Source organism: Elephas maximus, chromosome 1, assembly GCF_024166365.1.
Source record: "Elephas maximus indicus isolate mEleMax1 chromosome 1, mEleMax1 primary haplotype, whole genome shotgun sequence".
Classification (NCBI taxonomy): domain Eukaryota; kingdom Metazoa; phylum Chordata; class Mammalia; order Proboscidea; family Elephantidae; genus Elephas; species Elephas maximus.
In genome coordinates this window covers 78,493,227-78,517,347 of record NC_064819.1, presented here as the reverse complement: position 1 = coordinate 78,517,347, position 24,121 = coordinate 78,493,227, and the positions used below count along the sequence as shown (strand labels likewise).

The 24,121-nt window shown below is 39.4% G+C and overlaps 4 non-coding genes across 4 annotated transcripts; 3 read left to right on the top strand and 1 right to left on the bottom strand.

Moving 5' to 3' along the window:
* The first annotated feature begins 1,418 nt into the window (after positions 1 to 1,418).
* Positions 1,419 to 1,500, top strand: TRNAS-UGA (transfer RNA serine (anticodon UGA)). Its single transcript has one exon. It is a non-coding gene; the product is annotated as a tRNA-Ser (tRNA).
* A 6,016-nt stretch (positions 1,501 to 7,516) lies between these two features.
* On the bottom strand, positions 7,517 to 7,588 carry TRNAQ-CUG (transfer RNA glutamine (anticodon CUG)). The gene has a single exon. It is a non-coding gene; the product is annotated as a tRNA-Gln (tRNA).
* A 5,821-nt stretch (positions 7,589 to 13,409) lies between these two features.
* Positions 13,410 to 13,499, top strand: TRNAR-UCU (transfer RNA arginine (anticodon UCU)). The gene is given in 2 exon segments: positions 13,410 to 13,446; positions 13,464 to 13,499. It is a non-coding gene; the product is annotated as a tRNA-Arg (tRNA).
* A 9,610-nt stretch (positions 13,500 to 23,109) lies between these two features.
* On the top strand, positions 23,110 to 23,182 carry TRNAK-UUU (transfer RNA lysine (anticodon UUU)). The gene has a single exon. It is a non-coding gene; the product is annotated as a tRNA-Lys (tRNA).
* Positions 23,183 to 24,121: the final 939 nt, after the last annotated feature.

Here is a 24,121-nt window from a genome sequence, read left to right as displayed (position 1 = left end):
TGATTTTAGAGTCCTTGACATTTCCTCAGGATCCTTGGAGACATAGTGGTTAAAGCGCTTGGCTGCTAACCTGAAGGTTAGCGGTCGGAACCCACCAGCCACTGAATGGGAGAAAGATGTGGCAGTCTGCTTCCCTAAAAATTTAGCCTTGGAAACCTTAGGGGCCAGTTCTATGTTGTTAGGTGCTGTGAAGTTGGTTCCGACTCATAGCGACCCCAGCTGCAACACAAGGAAGCACTCCCGGGTTCTGCGCCATCCTCATAGTAGTTCTTATGCTTGAGCCCATTGTTGCAGCCACTATGTCAGTTCATCCTGTTGAGGGTCATCTTTTTCGTTGACCCCCTACCTAGCATGACTCCCTTCTCCAGGAACCGATTCCTCCTGAAAACATGTCCAAAGTCTCACCATCCATTCTGGCTGTACATCTTCCAGGACAGATTTATTCGTCCTATAGGATTTGTTCTGTCCTTCCTATAGGGTCATCATAAGTAGGAATTGACTCTCCCGCAGTGGGTTTGGTTTTTGGGTTTTGGTTGACATTTCCGTAAAACGAAATCTGATGCAAGCGTCCGCCTCCTAACCGTAACCTAATAAGTCACATAGTCTCTGACTCAAAAATCAACCCTATTAATTTAGCTGAATTTATTCTGACATTTATGTGCTTTCATCTCTCTTTGCGTTTTTGTGTTTTGGGAGGGACAGAGATACCTTCCGGCGGAATTCGGATCCTTGGAATAGCCTGTTTTCTGAGTTCCTCCCTTTTCCCGGGCCTCAGGTGGCCGAGAACTTCCCTTTCTTGTGAACGATCTTGGTCCTTCATCAGGACAGACTGGAGTCACCGTTCCCTGAAGTGGTCGGAGACTTTCCAGCATGGTCCTTTCCAGTTAGAACATAAACTGTCCCCCCCCCCCCCTTCCGCCTCACTCCCCGCTCCAGTCCGGTTTTAACCCTTCCTCTGTTTTTTTTTTCTGGAGAGGCAAGTCACTTTAAGGCCCTCGAAGAGATTCTTGATTTAGATTTCTAACTTTGTAGGCAAACGCTGGTGACCCCATTCTCGCACGTACTCTTCATTGCCGGTCCTTCTACCATTGGCATTCACAAGCCTGATGTTGTTTAGAGAGGACTGTCAACTTAAGTCTTTCTTTCTGCCTGTTTCTGAGAATTCGGTGTGAGCGTGCATGTCCGCGGGTATCAGCGGCTACTGGACAAGCTTCCAGGAAGGTCTAGTCGCCTGTCTAGGAGCCATTTATTAAATTGCAACATCATCCACTGTTTCTGGATTTGCTCTCGATGAGCTTTTTCGTTCATTAGAGGCCTGGACAGAACTACGAAATTCTTTTTTGTCACATCTACTAGTTGTGAAAGCTCCATTCTTCCATTATTAGTTCACCTCAGTCCTTTAGAGATTCAAACGTTAAGTAGTCGTGGCCGAGTGGTTAAGGCGATGGACTTGAAATCCATTGGGGTTTCCCCGCGCAGGTTCGAATCCTGTCGACTACGGTTTTACCATCAACTTTGTGTGACCTTCCTGAGGTTTCTCAAGTCATTTAGCCACAATCAACCCAAGTTCCTGCACTCCAGTTGTTCCTCTCCAACGCTCATCCTCCATGCGTAATATCAGACAGCGTCCTCTTTCCCCGTCTTTGGAGGCTTTCTCAAGACATTCTGTGGACCTTACCTTAAAATTAGCATAATCTACGAAGGACAATTTCCTTTACTTCATTAAATGCCTCAGGTCATAGCCAGCACGAATCGCTCTGAGGTTTAACACTTAACATCTTGCCAGACTCCTGCTGTAATAGCACTGAGGCGACACCCTCTTAGCCACTGTCAAGTCAAGGGCTGTCAGGACACACAGAAGGTAGTAGCACTAACACATATTTTTATGGGGTACCAAGACATGAGTGAAGTACCAATCACATAAAATTTTTTCCCCTTTTTACAGATTAAGAAATTGAAAATTGGTTTGTTTGAGGCCAAACGATGAAATCTATTTAAATCGAGGACTTCCAGATAGAGTTATGAACCCACGTTTTCTTATGTTCCACAAGGGATACCCCTAAAATTATCAAGTTGTTTGCAGATTCAGGGTTGAATTTGTTAGTATAAAAAACTGATACAGAGCAGATCCTATTTTTCAAACCCTTATTATATATCACCATTCCAAAGGTTTTTACATGCCTTTTAATTTGTGGCATTCGCACCACGTGCTCATTTTACAGACCATAGAGTCCCTTTTTTGGGGGTTGATGGATTTAGAGTCCACAGAAATAGTGGAGCCAAGACCTCAGAGCTACAGAGCTACAGAGCTGCAGGTCAGAACTTGAACCTTGCATGCTTTTGTCTCCAAGGCCTGGTGCTCAGCTGGTGTCCCAGTCTGCTTCTGCTTGTGCTAGGGATTAACACCACAACCTGTCTCTATCATTCAGAGTTGGTTTGTTGTTCTGGATTTCTCCTCCATGGTAAATGGAGTCTTTGGCAATTTCCTTATCAGGCCACCAGTGGTATGATTTAACCTGCTGGATTTAGCCTGGAGTGTGGTGCTGGTGCCTCTCTAGTGTCTGGGCTTTTGTTATCTCCAGTGCAGGGATTATTATTACTTGTTTTCGAGCTGTGTGTTTCTTAACAGTTTATAAAGAGCTCCCCACACATTAGATCTTTTCAGCCCCTGGGTCCCACAGCCTGATTCTCAGAAAGACATTTTTAATCAACAGGATTTGGGTGCAGAATCCAAGACTACTTAGAGAAAGGTTAAAAAAGAAAAAAACTATCTTGGCCCAGAGATGGAGAGAAATTGGCGGTATGCCACACATGTTGGAAGGAAGTGAGATGTCTAGAAATCTGCAGAGCTAAGAGCCACAAATTGGTTCAAATTACATTAGTAAAAATTAATGCCTTAATTCTGTTGCGCAGAGATGCCAGAGAAAATTCTTTTGTCAACACTCCTTGTCTCTTCCAGTACTTTCAGGGGACGAAAGTGTTTCTGTGGGCTTCACAAATGATTGGAAGAAACAAATAGTAAATTCAGAGGCTAATGAGTTTAGTTCCCATACAGAATAAAGAAAGATGTTAGCAAAGTTCTGGGTGAGAAAGAAGAGATGGCAGGAATAGGGCAACATAAAAAGGTGATAGCATTAACTAGAGAAAAAGACTTACAGATGTGGACTATAGGAAAGGAGATATGTATAATACAAAGCTTACAATGGGAAATTGATCCCAACTGGTCAGACCAGGATATTTTCTTGTAAAATTATTCGACTTTGAAAATAAAGGAATAATCACTCAGACAGCCAATAAAAAAATCACCTTTGGGGAAGAATATTATACTGGAAGCAGCCCTCTCTAGGTTCATATTCAATTTCAAGAGAGTGGAAAACACCTACAAGAAAGTTAAAGAAACGTAATGTGAGTCAAGAATTTCATATTCAGCTAAGTTGTACTTTGTATCAAAGACAAGTGGATTCACACCAGGAAGTATTATGCAGTACTGAAAGGAACAGGTAAGTATATATGGCTGAATCCAAAAGATATGGTGAAAATTTCAGAATGAAAGTGAGATAGATAGCTAAACATTATTCAGGTAAAATAAAATTAATTGTACATATAATACTAACATCTCTTTTGCAGGGACACATTTTAGTAAAAATGTAAACATTACATACTTTTAAAATTGCCTTTGTGAGAGAGGTTGGAAGGAGTCCATTATGAAGATAAGGAAGAGTCAGTCAATCAGTCAAAGAGAGGTCTTTACACAGACCAATTTACAGATAAGATAACCTAAAATTCCTACATGTGCTTAAAATCATTGTAATCTTTGAGACACAATGGAAAACAATGTCTGAACTTTAACCTTGCATGCTTTTGGCTCCAAGGTCCTGGCGTTCAACTGTTGTCCCAGTCTGCTTCCACCTGTGTACCACCTGATACCCTTTAAATTATAATGACAAAATTTTTCAAAGTATTGTAGGGATATTCAAATGCTTGTGAAATGCTGGGTGGAATTTTATGGAGTCATTTTGAATAGAAATCTGGCACCATCCAATTAAATAAAATCAAATCCCAGTGAACTTTCCCAATAATTCTATAGGAAGCTATCTATGAGTATGTTCAATGCAGTGGCATTTATACTGGTGAGATTCTTAGCCAATTTGTCCACTACTTGGCAAGTTAATAATCAAAACTGGTGTGGATGCACACACTGAAGTATCATACAGCAAGTAGAAGTAATAGATTAAATGTAAAAATTATGTATGAATACTTTACCATCTATACAAAATAAAAACATGCAAACAAAATTACATATTTCACAAGAAAACATCCAAATAAAAAGTTACATATTAAGCAGTAAAATAGTTGCTGCTGGAATTAGAAGCCATGGAGTGTGTTATGGTGGGAAAGGGAAAATGTGAAGCAATCAATCAATCAATTATTAAGTCAAAAGAAGGACCGTACATAGACCAATAATGGTAATGTGCCTTGAATTAATGCAAGTGTCTGTGTTTGAACTCCAAAAAACGATTTATAACCCTTTGATATTTTGTGGATAGTATCAGTGTCCTCTAGCCAAACACTGCAGGAATATACCTATAGTCAAATAAATTCAGTTTATTACTCATTGCAGGGTGGGAACATGCACACTATGGGGAATCATGACGTGTTTGAGTAAGAGGGTGTTAAAAAGAAGCTATTCTAGGAGGTAGGCTTTGGTTGGGTGATTTGGAGGAGTGAATAAGAAGCTCTAGATTGGATGCTGTCAGAAGCCAGGGGCTATTCTATGACTGGGTATCTTAATTAATCTAATTTATAGGGAGACAAACTACAGCAAGGATAAAGTTGTGATTGGTAAAAACAAACAAACAAAAATAGCAGTCACTCATTTAAGCTGAGAAAGAGAATGTTTGGTATTCTGTAGCTGGCACAGTGACTCTGTTTTTGCCTGTTCTTAGATAAAAATATGAAGTGGCCTTGTTTTTTTCTTGCTTCATTATGGTCTCAGAGTAACTTTGTCTATTATTTGTACTCTATGAGATTGCTTATGTTCAATAGGAGAGCAACATGGTCTATATCTGGGTGCCAGGCCAACTTCTGGAAGCTGTAGGCTGCTTTTTTAGCCACACTTCTCTTACGACAAAATGCTGTTTTACCTCTTCATTTTTAAATTGAAACTCAATGCATCTAAATTCTTTCAGGATAGGAAAGAGAAATTGATTTTGACCAAACTCTTTGAGTTTCATCTCACAACAAGACGGCATCTAACACATGGGTAATGAAGTGTATTAAAACAATCTTAAATGGAGTCACTTGTTTGGTGTGAGACAAATGAACTTTGAGCCGATCTCTGGTCATTAGCATGATAAATTCCATTTTAGGACAATCCCAATACCAGAAAATGTCTAATCTTGTCAGCAGTGTATGTTTAGTTTGCAGACAATAAAATGATCTATCCACAGAATATTCTAGAATACAGACATTAAAAGGGTGTTGATGTATGTGGCAATACTTTTGATAGGCAAACATTACAAAAATGGTTCTGATCACACTTCAAAGAAATACCTGGGTTTTTTCTTAATGGAAGCAATAAAGAAGGCCAGAGAGCTTAAATAATTCAGCTGGTAGTACTTAATTTTTAGACTGAGGCTTATACACTAATATACATATAACCTTTTTTGGCTGGGGAACAGAAGATACCTAATTTTTTTTCCTATGGCAACTTTATCATCCATATATGCAGAGTGATTGGCATTGGCTGTGGGTAAACTAAGTTTCTGCTTTCTCTGGACATATACTAATCTACTTCATTCCATGCTTTCTTTCTTCCTACATTAGGCTGGGTCCTCTTAGGCTTAGTAAGAAAAACCAGACAGGGAAAGAATGCTCCTACTTTCCTTCTATGATAATTACAGTAACCCATATGTCTATAGGTTTTAATCAAATGTGGCTACCAATTTTGAACAGAGAGAAAATATGCATTAACAATCTCTTCTCTCGATTTTCTGATTTCAACTCACCTATGCAATTTTCTGATGATATCGATGTATGAGATAAAAAACTTAGGGTTTTACAGTTGCATAGTAAAGACATTCTTTTTGCATTTTCATCTAGGAAAGAAAATGAAAATTTGGAGGAATATAAGAAAGAATAAAGCAAACTTCAATTTTGAACAAACTTAAAGCATTCTATTTATATGAATGATGGGGGATGAAGAGTGAATTCCATATACTGTGAAGGTCAACAGGAGTGTAGTAAGACCATAAGTCATATTTCCCCAGTACAATACTTGCAAAAATTCCAGAAGTGCATAGTGTTTAATGGTTAAGTGACATAACTCTGAGGGAGAAAATAGACAGTCTCTGGTTTTAAATAGTGAAATATGTTTGCATCCAGCTGCAGAAGCTTCAGAGAACTCATTTGTTATGAAGTAGAACCCGCGAATGTTTGAGTAAACCATTTATACAAAGGACTATATTGGGAGGAAGCAAACAGTGAATAAGTCCAGTAGAGGATGGCAGGAGGGGAGAATCCACATTTTGGACACATATGGAGTTAGTAATATGTATTGGTTGTGGGAAAAAATACTTAAAAATCTCACACAAACAATGTGGTATTATAATAAGAATATCTGTTGGAGTGGAATCCATCCCATCCCCTATTCCACATGAAATGTCTGCAGCTTTCCAACCCAGAATAAGAAAAAAAAAAACAACTCTCACTTCAATCAAAACAAATACTATGCTAAAAGCAATATTCCCAAGATGTATGTAAATCAGCACAAGAACAAATGAAAAAAATATAAAAGAAGAAAACTTGTACAAAGAACGCAATTACTAAAGAAACAGCGGCAACTCATTGTAGCTGGTGTTTCGTAGGTGGCATAGCGACCAGATTAACATCATAATCAAAATATCATTAAGGATTTTTCCCAGGTTTTGACTCTGAAATCTGTTAAATTTGCAGGGTTTTTTTTTTTTTTGGTAACTTTTTAAGTTTTCTGTATTCTTTAAAGTCACCTAAGATTTTAAATACTGGTTTCAGTGACCATTGGGAGGGTGGAGTATAAACTGTGCAGTTAAATGTCATGAATGGAGAAGGAATTTGCTGTTAACTGTATATCCTCCTATACCATTAGAATTATGTTCCACGTTTAAAATATTTAATGTTTTCGAACAATATTTTTAATGTGCAAAAAAAAAAAAAAAAAAAAAAAAAAAACCTTTGAGTTGATTATTGCTTTTTACTAGAGTTTGTTTTCTAGTAGGCCCAGAGAACAGAATTTTCGCCGGTTTCCTCCTGTATTTACTTTGATGCTTCTTCTTTTCTACTCCTTAAAATAAATTGCATTAAACCAAAATAAAATTTCCTGTCTTTACGCCCAGATGCAGGTGTGCTGGGACTTGTAGGAACTCAAGAGAAATATCACAGACAAAATTTATTTTGGTCATTTAGGCTGGCAGTGTTCTCTATAAGGAGAGCCAGAAGAGAAAAAGGAGACAAGGGGAAAAAAGAGCGGAAGTGACAGAGGTCCCACCGAGACTTGAACTCGGATTGCTGGATTCAGAGTCCAGAGTGCTAACCATTACACCATGGAACCCCGCTTATGGAAGCACCGCCCATAATGGATTATGATAGGCAATGGTGACTCTGCTGAAAGCATTTAGCCTAGCTTCGCAATCAAAATTCTTACTCTACGCCTCCCTGCTCACGTATTTCGAACAAATCCCTGGACGATTTTATTTTTTTCCAAGTACTCTAACCCATATAGTCTCCTCCACCCACCTCCACCCCCGCCCCGCCAAATTCTTCCTTAGGAATAACTGAATGAGCGCTTCTTATATATGCCAGCACTGGACCAAACGTTTTATATTCGGTTTATGGATTAATGCTTAAAACCTGGCGAAATGGGTAATTTTAGTCCCCAAGTGGATGGGAAAATTGAGACTTAGAAATCTCATATCTTTTATGTGCAACTCTGCTCAATTTCAGCTCCATGAAATTTTCTCCACATAGATTATTTAGTTCAACAAACTTTAATATGTTGGATTCTGGTGCATTTACGGAAGAAACCCAGCAGTAGATTTTGTGCTTGCGAGAAAAGGGGAAAAGGTCTAAATCTTGTCACAGAGATCATAGACCTAACCAAGACACCCTACTCGCCTTCACCAATAGGAAGATGCCCAGTGAAGGCTGCCAAAACGTTCCCTGCTGCTATTCCACCGAGACCTTTCTCTTAGGCCTAGCGCGCTTCCTTCCAGAAGCGGGCTATGTCGGTTCCTTGGCGTCGATCCCACACCAGTCCGTTATCGCCCCTCTCGCTTCTTCTTCAACTCTCCTGGTCTCTCACCTTCGTTCGCAGCACGCATTGAGGCTGCTCAGCAGCAAAATTTCATCAAAATTTCAACAGAACTTTTACTCTTTGGAATTTGTGTTGGTGGAATTACTGGGGTGCAGGTTGTCTTCTGCACGCTTGTCCCAGAGGACGAGTAGTCATTCTTCTAAGAATATTTTTCTTGCACAATGGCTTCTAACACCACGGAAGGAGTTTCTGCCAGCTTAAATGAGGTGGCACGGTGACTACCCGGTTAAAACGTACATCCTCCCTCAGGACCGTGTGCTCTGCGAGTTAAGCGACTAGAGGCCTCTCTACTTGCAGAGAGAACATCCCTAAGCCTCTCCGGGACATCCGGTCCCTGAACCCTGGTTCCCTCCCCTACACGGAGGAAGGCCATAGAAAGGAATCCTTCTGCCAACTGGGATGGACAAAACTCATTAGGAAAAAAAAAAAAAAAGCACAAGTAATTTAAGCACTTTCAACGCAAATTTTAGTGCATTGTGTGTTTTTGCAAAACATCATTTCCATGCAATTCCGTTATAGTGAGCATGTTCTAAGGGCAAGGACCTCGCGCCAGACTCAGTTCTGTGCATAGTGTATAACTGGATGTGATCTCTAGCGTAGGTGTTATGGATTAAATCGTGTTCCCTCCCTCCAAAAAAAATGTGTAGGACCAGTAATTTCTACAGCTATGAGTAGGACTAACGAAAAGGTCAGCAGCTCAAACCCACCAGGCACTCTTTGGAAACTCTGTGGGGCAGTTCTACCCTGTCCTATAGGGGTGAATCAGGATCTACTGACGGCAAAGGATTTTTTTTTTTTTTTTTGTATGAATAGAATCAGACTCAATGGCAACCGGTTACGGCTCTGGATATAATCCCATTTGGAAATAGTTTTCTGTTAGGTTAATAAGGTTATATCTGTCTAGGGTGTGTCTTAAACGCAATCACTTTTGCGATATAAAAAGAGCAGATTCGGCACAGAATCAAGGAAGCACAGATGGGGGAAGACAGATGCCAGGCCACATGAACATCTCCAAGTAACCCAGAAACAGGAGCTGAAAAGAGACAAGGACCTTTCCCCAGAGCCGACACAGAGAGCCTTCCCCTAGAGCTGGTGCCCTGAATTTGGACTTCTAATCTTCTAAACCCAGAGAAAATAAATTTCTATTTGTTATAGCCATCCACCTGTATTTTTGTTATAGCAGTAAAAGGAAATAAGGAAGGTGTTATCTTGTAACTCTCAATAGTATAGACCAAAAATGTACTAAAGGAAATAATTATAAAGGAAATTTGGAACTAGCACTTGCAAAATATGGACATGCAATTCCCCCTCACTAAATGCATGAGCCACTTTCTCAGGCCCCATGATAGCTGATGTCCCTCTGGGCAGCCTTTTCTTGGCCTAGGGTTGATCTAAGAGACTACACAAACCTGAAAGTAGGAAGGAGGAATTGGGAAGAGAAGAAAACAGAAATGAAATAAATTGAAGGATTCAAACAGGACGATATAGTCTTCTAAGTTCTTATTATTAAAAGAAAAGTAGATTAGAGCCTTTTACAAGATCATTCATTTAACTAGTGCTATTGAAGTCTTGTAGTGAGCCAGGTGTTATGCATGGTGCTGAAGACACAAAGGTAAACGAGGTAAAGTCACAATTCCTGCTTTTGTGAAGATCAGTGTCTACTAGGAGAGATGCTCCATAAACATGTACATAAAGCAAAGTGCCCTCCCAGGGACAGGATGAAGAAAATGGTTGTAAACGAGCAACCTAATATAACTGATAAGAGGGAAAGCTGAAATACAAATGAAAATGGAAATTTCTGTTTTGGACAAGAATTGATAATGTTGGTCTAAGGGAAGGGCTAGTCCCTGATTTTCCGTATACAAAAAGCACAGCAAGAGTGCAGTTTATGAATGCTAATAGTAAGAGAGAAAGTAGTTCATTCTGATCGGCAACAAGTTAGTAAAGTACAATAGAAAAGATAAAGTATAAATTCCATAATGGACTTAAAATTATGGCTCAAACTAGCCTCCAAAGTCATTTACTATTAGGGGAACATGTGCCATTTTTGGTATAAAACATGAAAAGTCTTGTTCAATATCCATGTTATTTCTCCCCCTTTTTTTTTTATTATTATAAGTAAAAACACTGTAACTGTTTTTGTACACAAAACGTTTGTGTTTGGTTAAGATTAATTCCCTAGGACTGTGTACAACGTACTGCAAAACGAACTACTGGTTCAAACGTTATGCAAATGGCAGTATTTGTTAACCCTGTGATTGCAGGAAGAAATAACATCTTGTGGGGATATGGAGAAGGAAACATTATTTCTGTTTTCCCAGAAAAAATCGGAAGCGGGTGAAATTTAACTACAAAAGAGTTTCCGGGACAAGGGCCTAAGGAAACTTTCCCCCTTTGCCTCAGAATTTGACGAAAATGTACTTGTTTGTGTCCTGGAGGTGCTCTTCTATTCCCAGAATTGGGGCCGAGAGTCTGTAAATTTGCTTTCCGTGCCACACTCGTTAAAATGAGGCTGGATCCTTCTCTTACAAACCATGTAATTTTTAAGTCCAGAATCAACCCTATTAGTTAATACAGCCTAATTTTATCTAGCGTTTACATGTTTTTATCTGTCCTTTGGGCTCCTTGGCAGGACTGAAGGGCCTCCGCTGAACCCAGTTCTTTGGAAAGCTTGTCATCTGCCCTTGTCCCTTTTCTTCTGGCCCCGTTGGCCTCGGGCTTCCTCAATCGCGTCCGTCACGCAGGAGCCAAGGCGTGAATTCTTCCGAGCGATTGCAGACCTTCCGGGAATCCTCCTCTTCAGTTAGGAAGACCAAAAGAACCAAAACCGTGGCTGTCGAGTCGATTCCTACTCCTGACGACCCTGGTGGTCTATTCTCCATCGTCTCTCACCAGCATTCCCGCTCAAGTCCCATTTCAAATAGTCCTTTGAGCCAGGGGAAGGGCAACTCAGTTTAAAGCCATCGAAAGAATCCCTGGTTAAGTATTTAGTTATTAAAGCAAACGCAGTTGGCCCCGATTCTCTATCGTTCCCTTCACTCCGGTCCCCTGTCCCACTGGCATTTAGAGGCCACACTCGGCCCCAGCCCGCCTGTCGGCCGGTTCCAGAGGCCACTGCAGGACCAGAAAGAAAGAAAGAAAAAGAACATTACAGACCAATAAAAAAAATCTAAATACCCCCTGATTTTTGCCACACAGAAAATAGGCAGTCTAGAATACATGATTTACAATAGATGTTTAAAATGTTTGGATCGTTTCCAATAAAAAAAAGTCTGAAAACTATTTAGTAGGAAAAGCTGCTATGTTACACAGAATGGAGAGTGAATGGTGTATGAAAACCACTCACCTTCACCAAGGTGTAAAATAAAAAAGAAACCACTACTTAGCGATGGTTACCAGGTGGTTATCAAGGTGAAGAGATGTCTTCAAATTCTTAACTCTCACAGAGCTCAGCATTCCATTTCTTTACTTCTCTTCTTTTTCTATTGGGCAGCAGGAAAAATGAAGAGCAGAAGTTGAGAGAAGGGAGGAAGAAAAGAAAGCCCAGAAAAAGAAAGAAAGAAAGAAAAAAAAAACCGCCGAAGGAAGGAGCAGTGGGGGCTATGAGGAGGGAGGACCACTCAAAGGGGGCCAGTTAAAATGCTGAAAGAGGATTGTACAAGGAGCCCTAAGCCTTTCTCAACCGACGCTCCCTGCTGTTATTTTAATTCTTAATTTGTGAGGGGTCGAGAGTGAGTTTACGTTGATTGAGACTGAACTTGGCCTGAAGAGGCCTCCGCAGTCGGGCTTCGATGGAATCTGCTTACCACCTCTCCCTTTCCTTAGGTTCCCCGAAGTCCCCCCGAGGCACTAGGGAGGTGCTGGGAGGTAAGGCCAGTGGAAGGAGCTGAGCGCTGAGGAAGGACGGCCAGACGAGGAGGACAAGGAGAGGGAAGTGAACGGAAAACTGCTGTCACAGCACCTGGGCTCGCAGGTTCTAGGGCTCAACCTTCAGTCCTGGTCTAAAACTTCTTTCTGCCTTGTGTTTTTGCAGACGGTCAGTTGAGAGCTCGTGATTTGTCCTGCACGTTTCAGAATTCTTTTCCGGACGCAGTGCGGAGTTGAGAGGTTGCAGACTCCAAAAACTATTTTTTTCCCATTCCTTATTGTTAACAAGTGTGTGAGCATAGGCGACCTCCCCGTGAAGATGTGCGTTCAAATCTCACTTCCATCATATTGCGCAAAGACCGCCTTGTGTTCGGGATTACCTGAGATTTTTTTCTCTTCCCTCCACAACTCTCCTCCTTTTGCTCAGATAAAACCGTTCGCTTCTACAAACCTTGGACTCGCTTGCGCTTGGACCTATCCTCGTTAACATCACCTGTAGTTCATCCCTTTCCGTCCACAGAGACTTGGACCCACCTCACCGACGGTCGCTAGCAGAGCCAGTGCGTCAGGAGCACAGTGTCTCAGAGAAAAACTTCAGCAAGAAAGGCATTTCTTGAGTCTCAGCCCAAACAGAAAACCTGTGATATTTCCAAAGTTACCTGGACATGTTCTAAAACCTCAGACCTCTCTTCCCAGAGAGAAGGCGACAGTGGACTTGGGTCACAAGGTCACCGTTTTCTCCGTGAGCACACTGACAAAACAAGGTATGAAACCACAAGAACACAGACACAGATAAAAAGGGCCTTCCTTTCCGGAGAGAGAAAAAGAGTGATGGGGCCTGGCTGATTATTAGAGATATCTCCTAAGGGCACATGCTGAACGTTCCTCCAATTCTATTTTGTGTAGCAAAGGGTCGCGAGTGTGGGATTGAAAGAGGTCAAATTAAATGAGATGTGGTCTTTGATTCTCTATTCTTTATCTCACGGAGACGAAAGATAATAGTTACAGGAAGGTTCAGAATCTCCTGTATGTCGAGAATTGCATGTCCTCTGCGTTGTCTTGCTTGTTTTTGCGTTCCTTGAGCTTTTATGCTTCCTGGAACAGTGTAGGTTTTCATGAAATGTATTATATTAATGATCAAATAAATGTGCTCAGCTGTCTTAGGATGCCAGCAAAAAGGGGCTTCCACCTAGGCTCTGTGGCGCAATGGATAGCGCATTGGACTTCTAGCTTTCCTCTGAAAGAGATTCAAAGGTTGCGGGTTCGAGTCCCGCCAGAGTCGTTACTTCTTTTCTTTTCTTTTAATTCATTCGTTTAGGAAGTTTTACACGCAGTCTACGAATCTTTTGTCCCTACAAGGCTAACTGCGATTCAATTCTGCTTTCTGGTGTTTACATCTTGGGACCTTCTTCATGAATATTCCTACATGTGTCTACAGTCGCTCGATAATTACATAAAATGAAAGGGAAGGAGAATGAACACACTAAATAAAAGTTGAATGTTAAAATGAATACTAAAGATTGTTCCTTATGAAAAAGCTTCCTGGGTTAGGTCAATTTTGTGTTCTCCTGGCCTCTGTTTGAGAATTACCAGCAGGGTTCACAACTGTCCTTGTAAGAATGTCTCAGCGTCAACTTGAAAAAGCCCCTGTTTTCTAGCTGGTAAAATCCAAAAAAAAAAAAAATTTTTTTTTTTCTTTAAACCCAAGTCCATCCTTTCCATTCTCCCCCTCAAGCCCAGTAGCACTCACTGGAAGCACGAAATTCTCACCTCTAAGAAAGTAAAATTTAATTTGCTTTTAAATGGAATATTAGGGATGAGGAGGTCCAAAACAAAGATCAGTAAAAGTCCCTCTGCCCCTTAACTGTACAAATACAAAGAGCAGAAAAGCCAGTCTCCTATACATCCTAAAAACCCCAGCAAAAACCCAGTGCCGTCGAGTCGATTCCGACTCATAGCGACATCCTAGACCACTTCTTCCTGAATTCCCTCAACTGGTATGTAGTTTCGAGTTTCCTGTGGATCTTCCCAGGTGTTTTTCTCCCATATATCTCCATTCAACCGGTCTTTTATCCAATCTGATCATTTCTGCCATTAAATTGGAGTTTTAGTTTTTACAATTAATGTAATTGTTAATATGATTGAGTTTAACTGTATCAATTTGCTATTTGTTTTCTATTTGTCATATTTTTTCTGTGTCCCTTTGTTCTTTTCCTATCTTTTTTGGGGGGAGGGTTGAGTATTTTTTAAAAAATAATTTTATTACTTCTACTGACTTTTTAACTATACATTTAAAAATACATTTTTGGGTTTACAACATGCATTTCTAATTTATCAGAGTTTACTCTGAATTAATTTTATGCCGCTTTTTTTTTTAACGTATAATGTAAAAATGCTTCTACATCATAATTCCATTTAAACCCTTCTCATATATGTATGGAAACCCTGGTGGCGTAGTGGTTGAGTGGTTAAGCTGCCAACCCAAAAGACTGAGCGAATCGATCAGGCACTCCTCGGAAACTCTATGGGGCAGTTCTACTCTGTCCTATAGGGTCGCTATGAGTCAGAATTTACTCGATGGCAAAGGGTTTGGTTTTGGTTTTATCATATATGTATTGTTCTATTTATGGTCATATATTTTACTTTGACATGTTATAATCCCCACAATACATTTTTATTACTATTTTTGCTTCAAATAGTTACTTGACTTTTAGCAAACTCAAAAAATAAGAGAAAATATAGTTTTTCATGTTAATCTGTATATTTCAATATCCATTGTTTTTTTCTCTCTTCCTAGAGATCCAAATTTCCTTCTGAAATCTTATTCTTTCAGTTTGGAGAAATTTAGTATTTTCCTTAAAGAGAGTTTGTAGGTAGCAAATCCTCTCAGGTCTTCTTTACTTAAAAATATGTTTATGGTACCTTTATTTCTTAAAGATGTTTTCACTGGATATAGACCTCTAGGTCAATAGGGTCTTTTTGTCTGTTTGTTTTTCTTTAAAACTTTAAAGATTCCATTCCTTTGTGGTCTAGCCTTGTATTAGCTCTAATGAAAAGTCAACCATCATTCTTATTATTGCTACCTTGTATATAGTTTGTCTTTTGTCTCTGGTGCTTTTAAAGAATTCTCTTTACCAAAAATTATAAAGATCATAGAAGAAAAAATAGATTCAACACTAGAGGCCTTCATACATGGCATAAATAGCATACAAACCATAACTAACAATACACAAACACCAGAAGATAAGCTAGATAACTGGGATCTTCTAAAAATTAAACATTTATGCTCATCAAAAGGCTTCACCAAAAGAGTAAAAAGAGAACCTACAGACTGGGAAAAAAAATCTGGCTATGACAAATCTGACAAGGTCTAATCTCTAAAATCTATAGGAAAATCCAACACCTCTGCAACAAAAAGACAAACAATCCAATTTAAAAATGGACACAGGATATGAACAAACATTTCACCAAAGAACACATTCAGGCAGCTAACAGACACATGAAGAAATGCTTGATATCACTAACCATTGGAGAAATACAAATTAAAACTACAATGAGATATCATCTCACCTCGACATTACTGGCACAAATTAAAAAGTAAAAGAGAGAGAGAGAAAATCACAAATGTTGGAGAAGCTACAGAGAGCTTGGAACTCTTAGCACTACTGGTGGGAATATAAAGTGGTACAATCATTTTGGAAAGCAATATGGCACTTCCTTAAAGAGCTAGAAATAGAAATACCACACCTAGGAATATATCCTAGAGAAATAGCGATCACAGGAATAGACATATGCACACCCATGTTCATTTCAGCATTATTCACAATAGCAAAAAGATGGAAACAACCCAAGTGTCCATCAACAGATGAATGGATAAACAAAAGAGGATACATACACACAATGCAATACCACACAACAATAAAGAACAATGATGAATCTTTGGAACACCTCACAACATGGAAGAATCTGGAGGGCATTATGCTGAGTATAATAAGTTCATCACAAAAGAACAAATGCTATATGAGACCACTATTATAAAAACTCACGAAAAGGTTTATACACAGAAAGAAACAACCTTTGATGGTTACAAAGGAGGGGAGGGAGAGGAGGGGAGGGAAGAACACTAACTAGACAATAGATAAGTGGTAAATTTGGTGAAGGGTAAGACAGTATACAGTTCTGGAGAAGTCAGCACAACTTGACCAAGGATGGTCGTGGAAGCTTAATGCATACATTCAAACTCCCTGAGGGACCTAATTACTGGGCTGAGGGCTGGGGACCATGCTCTTGGGGGACATCTAGCTCAATTGGCATAACATAGTTTATAAAGAAAATATTCTACATCCTACTTTGGTGAGTAGTGTCTGGGGTCTTAAAAGCTTGTGAGCCGCCATCTAAGATACTCCACTGGCCCCACCCTGTCTACAGCAAGGGAGACTGAAGAAAACCAAAGACACAATGGAAAGATTAGTCCAAAGGACTAATGGACCACAAGTATCACAGCCTCTACCAGACTGAGTCCAGCACAACTAGATGCTGCCTGGTTAGCACCACTAGCTGCTCTGACAAGGATCACAATAGAAGGTCCAGACAGAGCTGGAGAAAAATGTAGAACAAAATTCTAACTCACAAAAGAAGACCAGACTTACTGGTCTGACAGAGACTGGAGAAACCCTGAAAGTATGGCCCTTGGACACTCTTCTAACTCAGTATTGAAAGTCGCTACTGAGGTTCACCCTTTAGCCAAAGATTAGACAGGCCCATAAAACAAAACAAGACTAAATGGGCAGACTAGCTCAAGGGTAAGAATGAGAAGGAGGAGATGGGAAAACCGGTAACAGGGAACTCAAGGTGGAGAGGAGGAGAGTGTTGACATGTCATGGGGCTGGCAACCAATGTCACAAAACAATATGTGTATTAATTGTTTAATGAGAAACTAATTTGCCCTATAAACTTCTATCCAAAGTATAATTAAAAAAAAAAAGAAAAGAAATATAAAAAAAAAAAGGTCCAGAAAAGACAAAAAAAAAAAATTTCTCCTTATATTTGGTTTTAGCAGTTTGACTATTACTTGCCTAGGTGTGGATTTGCAGTTCTTTCTGAATTTATTATTTCTTGTTTTTGATCAGTTTTGGAAAACTTTCATCTGCTATTTCTTCAAAAAGTTTACTCTGCTCTATTCTATCTCTCTTTTCCTTTGGGAATTTCAACTACATATTTTTTATATGTAAAACTACTTGATACTGGAGACTTTTTAAATATTTTCAATCTTTTATCCCTCTTTGATTTAATGCATGTAATTTCTACTGACCTTCCAATTTATTAATCTTTTTTTCCCTCTATTGTATTCAATCTGGTTTTATTTCAGATATCATATATATTTTGTTTTAAAGTCTCCATTTCATTATTTTTAAGAGTTTCCATATTATCTCCTGAAATTCCCCATATCTTTACCCTATTAGGTTTACTTTTTCCTGTAGATACTTTTACTATACTATGCTGTATTAACTGTCTATTGCTGTGTAATAAATTACTCCAAAACTTAGCGGCTTGAAACAACAAATATTTATTATCAAATATAGTCTGTGAGTTTCAGAAATCTGGAAGTGTCTTACCTGGTTGGTTCTGGATCAGGGTCGCTCATGCTGAGGTTCCAGTAAAGATGTCAACTAGCTCTGCAGTAATTTGATGACTTAACTAGGGCTGGAGGATCTGCCTCCAAGATGCCTCACTCACATGGTTGTTGGCTGGAGGCCTCAGTTTCTCATTACATTAATTTCTCTCCAGGGTTGCTTGAGTGTCTTCATAACATTGTAGCTAACTTTCTCTAGAGTGAGCAATTCAAGAAAGAGAAAACAAAGGAGAAGACACGTTGTCTTTTATGACTTAGACTTGGAAATCATACGCCATTGTCAAAAACTGTGACAGATCTGAGATCTTACTCTAATTGTATGCTAAGAAGTTAGACTGCTACAGGTTCATGAATACTAGCAGAAAATATGAGACTCCTGGGTGAGAGACAAAGGATATTTTATTATTCACTGCAATAGTAGTAACCAGGGTAACATCATTTGCACTGATTCCCCAAGCACCATTTCCCACAGGATGGTGCATTGAAGGCCAGGTGATGCCTGCACATGTAACCAGTACATTATAAGCAAAGAACTCCAAGATCAAGAAACTCAAATCTTATTTAAGTGTTTGCTAACAAACCTGCCTAGTATTTAGCCCCAGAGGAGGACATTGTCTTTATCATTTAGGATAGTAAACAAATCTCCATAAGGAGGTCCTATATCTTCCAAGGCCTCTTGCTATACTAAAATATATATATATATATATATATATTTTATACAGATGTCCATAAAAAGACAACATGGAGCAGAAAAACTGTTAATGCCTGTTGTGGATTGAATTATGTCACCCCAAAATATCTGTCAACTTGGCTAGGTCATGATTCTCTTGTATTATCGTATGATTGTCTACTATTTTATCTTCTGATGTGATTTCCCTATATGTTGCAAATCCTGTCACTACGATGTAATAAGATGTATTAGCGGCAATTATACTGATGAGGTCTACAAGATTAGGTAGTGTCTTAAGCCAATCTCTTTGGAGATTTAAAAGAGAGAAGCAAGCAGAGAGACATGGGAACCTCATGCCACGAAGAAAGCAATGTAGGGAGCAGAGCGCATCCTATGGACCTGAGGTTCCTGCGCTGAGATGTTCCCAGACTAAGGGGAGATTGATGACAAGGACCTTCCTCCAGAGCCGGTAGAGAGAGAAAACCTTCCCCTGGAGGTGGTGCCCTGAATTCAGACTTCTAGTCTATTGGACAGTGAGAGAATAAACTTCTCTCTGTTAAAGCCATTCACTTGTGGTATTTCTATTATAGCAGCACTAGATGACTAATAATGCCTTTGCTCAGAAGTTGGACAAAAATGAGAGAAAACTAGGTAGACACCCACCACCTCTGTCCTGATACCATGTGGATGGGACTACACAAGGGCTTGAATACCAGAGGGCAGGGTTCACTGGAGGGCCATCCTGGAGGCTGGTTACCAGATATGACAAAGTATGTTTTTTTGTTGTTGTTGTTTTTATTCAGCTTGATTGCAATAGGGCTTCTTGAATATTTAGATCAATTTCTAGTCATTATCTTTTCAAATATTGCTTCTTCCCAATTTTTCCTCTTCACAGCTTCTTGGCTTTAATTTTCAGTATGTTATATATATTTATATACTGACATTAAGAGTAGCTGCAGGAACCTACACTGTGGCTCAAACCCAAGAGTTGGCGATGAGTCATAGGTAGCCAGAGACCTAAAATGTGTCCATAACTGCATAAATCTATATTATATAGAAGATTGTCAGTTCATAGAATTACAGAGTCAGGGGAGTCCAAAAATAAGGGGAAGAATGGGTGTCCATGTAATCAACAGCATAAGCTTCTACATTGCTCCCCAGTCTGTAAACAACTGACACCTCAGATTAAAAGGAAACAAGCAGTATTGATGGAAGCAAAATTTGGAACAAAAGATAAAATGTATGGTCAGAAAAATTATCTGAAACTTAGAAATAGGCAAAAGAAATTACTGGTTGCCCTTTTGCTGCGGTGCTAGGCTTGATTTTCTATTACCTGGGTTATTTTACAACTCTGTAGGGGCAAGATTAACTTGTAGTTTTTTTGTCTGATAGATATGTACATTGTATATCACGGTTTAATGGAAGAGATTACCCCAAATGTTATGGTTTATGGCCCTAGAGATGGTTAACCAGATTTGTATCTAACACAGGAATTTCATCCTAACACTTCTTTCTTAAATTTTCTATAATTGTCTAGATTCTCAAATGCTCTTTGTACTGGTTTTAACACCAGATTTGTTCTCTTACTGATTAGTATATTAGATAAAATATTTTGGCCTTTTTAATTTTATATTTTCATGAAATCCATGATTTTATTTTTTTGAAAAATACACCTTAAAAGTTTATTTGTCTTCATACACCTTCCATATATTAAGGTAAGAGAAAAATAATAGAAACCTGCCATCAATGACAATACATAATACCTTCATTTTACAACTGGTTTGGGGTTGGGTAAATTGAAGGCAAGAGACGCAACCATGTGGCCTAACCAAAGTTCTCACCATCTTCCCTATCAGTTAAATGTCTGGAAATACCATGCCTCTTGATTTGGTTTGAATCAATCTATTACAACTTTTGGGGTATCATAAGATTGAAAACAATAACATGCTCTAGGGGGACAAAAGAAGGAAAGATAATTTATGGCTGGGACATCAAGATGATGGAACATACAAAATAGTTGGGTTTAATAACTTCAAAAGATGGGGGCAGCAGAAATGGCAAGAAACATATTATGCTAGTGAGGAGGGACTAGGACAGATTTTCCAGTGCCCATGAAATACCTAGGAAGATAAACTTGGAAGGTGGGTTTGGAGCAAAAAATGGGGAGCCTTGAATGTCAGAGCAAATGGAAATATGAAGGCAAATCATTTAGTCCATACATACTTTGTGTCACATGATTTGAAGGTAATTTATCAAATTCATAAGCCCTTTATTCTCCCCCAAGTACCTCCAGGTAAAAATTGTTATCCCCATTTTACAAATAAAAGAATAACAATTAGAGAAGTAAATAATCTGAAGCAAAAGGAAACTACTAAGTGACAGCACCTGAATTCAAACTTGTATCGTATAGGTCCCCACGGTTTTGATTTCTATACACTGTTCTTAAAATAATATCCTGAGTGCTCTGAGGAAGAACAACAACAAAATTAAATCAAGCAAGCCACAATAAGTAAACAATACTCCCAGATGATCACCCATACAAGAAATAGATAGCCTTAAATAATTGATAGACAATTGTTGATCATAATAGTTGGACTGTCTTCCATAGGAAATGAAATCCTCTGAAAGCTATTAATTAGAGGAGTAACCAATGAAGCTAATAAATACTGGTAAGAAGAGTGACCACTGTATGAACAACTCTTACCTTCACCAGGTTAGGAAAGATAGAAAAAAATCACTGACGGTAGGCTGAATAAGGGTCCCCCAAAGATGTCCGCATCCTAATCCCAAGACACTGTGAATATGTTACCTTATATGGCAAAAAAGGGACTGGGCAGGTGTGATTAAGTTAAGGATTTTGAGATGGGGAGATTATTTTGGATTATACAGGTGGGCACAATGTAATCACAAGGGTCCTTATAAGAGGGAAGCAAGAAGATCAAAGAGAGAGGAAGAGGAAATGCGACGATGGAACCAGAGGCTGGAGTGACACACTTTGAAGAAGGAGGAAGGGGCCATGAGTTACAGCTCTCTTTTCATCTTTTTTTAAGACATAGATTTTAAAACTGAGATATTACCATTATTACATAAAAAAGTGATACACATGTGATTTTTATTGAATGAAAGAGTCAGAAAAGTGTTGAACTACCAGCAGGAGGTGGAAGATGGGAAGGTGGCAGACGGGCAACGCTCTAGTGAGGGAAACAGGAAATTGGCGGAGGCGGGAAGGGCAAGATTTGGTGATGTGGCCAAACAGGGAGATTGTGATTTGGTCAATAAGTAGTTGCGGAGGGAAAAAGAGAAGAAACCTCAGGTGTTAGGAACTCAAAGATGAAATCCTTGTATCAAACTTGCCGGAAATAAATCACCACCCTGTCAGGTGTGGGATTCGAACCTACGTCTCCACCTGGAGACCAGAAGCCCCAATAGCGGGAAGCAGAACCTCGAGTCTGGCGCCTTAGGCCACTCGACCACACTGAGTCAAGTGTCACAAAGTCTTACACATTGGACCACCGGAACTCCCTGATGGACATCTTGTAATACATAAATGTCCTTCCCTGAAGTATATATTTGTCATATTATTTTTAATTCCTGAACTTCTGAATGTAATCTATATGATAAAATGACACAATATACTGTTTTATAATAGTTGGCACCATGGGTAACATAATTTTTATAAATTATTCGTATTTGGTTAAAGTTGTATTTATCTTCATGTATGCAAAAACCAATAAATATTGTAATACAAGAGAAGTATTATTGACTCAAAAATAAGTAGCTCTATGTTACGCAGTCCAAAGCTGGTACAGTCCTCATGGCGCAAGGCTCTCCCTACCTTCTTCTGCCACCTTTGCGTCTGTATTTTGTCTCATGGTCTCCCTCTGTAGGTGTTCAAAAATTTCTCAAGAACACTGAAATGAACCATGAACACTATGTCTTCAACTTCCAGGTCATTCCTGTCTTTGAATGAGTTGTGCTTCAAGATTAAATGTGGAGGAGAAATTTTTGGAAGGACCTGGATGTTTTTACCTGGCCCTAAAAAAAAAAAAAAAAAAGAACTCAGAAGTCCCATCTCTGAAAGTGCAGGGAAAAATACCGAAGGATGCAACCGAACTTGATTCCCCTGCTTTGTGTCAAAGCGACCATTTCATTTTCTTTCCCCATCTTGATTCTCTAGAGGATTACTCCAGTTGTTATTCAATTAGTAATTACCCAGTTACTCCGGTTGTTCCTGAAGTGGTCATCTCTTGCCTGCTCTTCTACAGGCTGGTGAGGGAGCCTGCTCATCCTCTCTTCAAACATATCTGAGGAGTGAATTCCGTCTCCGAGGAACTCTCTGGCCAGACCAACGATACCTCTTCAGCAACAATTGGCTGTAAGAATAATCTTCATTTTCCTTGCAATTGTGCTCTTTAATCAACTGTTTAATGAATGTACAGCGTGGATGTTAAAGGATCTGCTTGGTGATAAGTGATTCAGGAACACTTAGTCCTAGGTCATTCAGCCATACTCCTGAAAGACCAAAGACATGCTTGTAGCCAAGGATTACCCAGGCTTTTCTTGGCGATCTAAAATTACACACTCCAGGGAGCCTGGATAGCTCAGTCGGTAGAGCATCAGACTTTTAATCTGAGGGTCCAGGGTTCAAGTCCCTGTTCAGGCGTGAGTGATACTTTTGATTTCAGCCACAAGTAGGATCCTTGAAAGACAAACTGAAGCACTCCTAGATTTTCAAAGGGAATTTAACATCCTGGGCAATAGGAAAAATGGTATAACAACAACACAAAAATTAATTGTGAGTAATCCATATTTAAATTCTGAGGCCAATGTGGGAGTTGCTCATTATTCTAGTAGGTGGGGTGGTGTTTGGGTGGGGCCTACTAGAACATAAACTCTGAGAGCAGTGACATTGCCTTTTTGATCTTAGAGGTTTCCCAAGCCTTAGATCAGATCCTAACACATGGAAGTTTTGCCCTACCCTGCAAAAAACAGTTGATAAACTAAAATCCAAACACATTTTGAAATTGTATTTATTAGTTGTCCACCTGTCCTTTCATTATAAAATCAGCCCCCTTTCCCTGGAACTTAGATAATCTATACAAATTTTGGAAATGGGCTTCTGTGCATTCTTTTATTCATTTGTGCAGTACTATTGGCTGCAGCGGTATATCAGCAGGGAACTGCCAGAAATTTGGGCTGGATTCAGAAAAGGACATGGAACCAGGGATATCATTGCTGATGTCAGATGGATCCTGGCTGAAAGCAGAGAATACCAGAAGGATGTTTACCTGTGTTTTATTGACTACGCTAAGGCATTTGACTGTGCGGATCATAATAAATTGTGGATAACTTTTAGAATAACAGGAATTCCAGAACCCTTAATTGTGCTAATGAGAAACCTGCACATAGATCAAGAAGCAGTTGTTTGGCCAGAACAAAAGGATACCGAAATTGGGAGCCAAGATGGCGGACTAGGCAGACGCTACCTCGGATCCCTCTTACAACAAAGACACGGAAAAACAAGTGAATCGATCACATACATAACAATCTACGAACCCTGAACAACAAACACAGATTTAGAGACGGAGAACGAACTAATACG